This window comes from Danio aesculapii, chromosome 8 (genome assembly GCF_903798145.1).
Source record: "Danio aesculapii chromosome 8, fDanAes4.1, whole genome shotgun sequence".
Taxonomy (NCBI): domain Eukaryota; kingdom Metazoa; phylum Chordata; class Actinopteri; order Cypriniformes; family Danionidae; genus Danio; species Danio aesculapii.
In genome coordinates, this window is record NC_079442.1 from 5,030,302 (window position 1) to 5,030,892 (window position 591).

General features: G+C 36.5%; 1 protein-coding gene across 1 annotated transcript in view; it reads right to left on the minus strand.

Moving 5' to 3' along the window:
* Positions 1-399: 399 nt before the first annotated feature.
* rmi1 (RMI1, RecQ mediated genome instability 1, homolog (S. cerevisiae)) overlaps positions 400-591 on the minus strand; it is a 5,155-nt gene continuing 4,963 nt past the window's right edge. Inside the window, exon 2 of the mRNA XM_056463051.1 lies at positions 400-591. This exon is cut by the window's right edge and continues 1,621 nt beyond it. The gene's annotated coding sequence lies outside the window, so the exon portion shown is untranslated.

Below are 591 nucleotides of genomic sequence, written 5' to 3' on the forward strand. Positions count from 1 at the left end.
AGCAGCTTGATGACACAAGCGTACCGGCCTAAGAAGGAAAAAAGACAATGTGAACACAAACCAGCCGAGAAGGTGGCAAGGGGGGCAATCGAACTTGGGTTTGGACCAGGCAATCGACCCAAGTATGAAAGCATCCCGAATGCACGACTACGTGGAAGGCATGCACCATGGATTACTCGACGCAGAAGTATAATTTAGCATGGAAAAGCCAGGATCAAATTTAAAACTACTCCAGCTGTGTTAGCCTGTCCAAAAAAAAAAAAAAAATCATATAAACCGAGAATGGCTTTGAAGGCGAGTAAACTATGGGGTGATTTTCATTTTTAGGTGAACCACTGCTTTAAGGATTAAAAACATTGTACAAACATGTTTAAATTATTTATTTTAATTTGTTAACCACAAAGGACAATGAAATTTAAACACAACAAAGAATTAAACAAAACATCTATTTACACAAAAAGAGAATACTTTTAGTTCTGAAACTGTTCAGATACAATGATGTACATTTTAAAGCTGTTATCCTTAGACTCGTAGAATCAAACAGAGTTATTCCCTTAAACCTCAATGAAAACACTAAATGAATCAGCACAA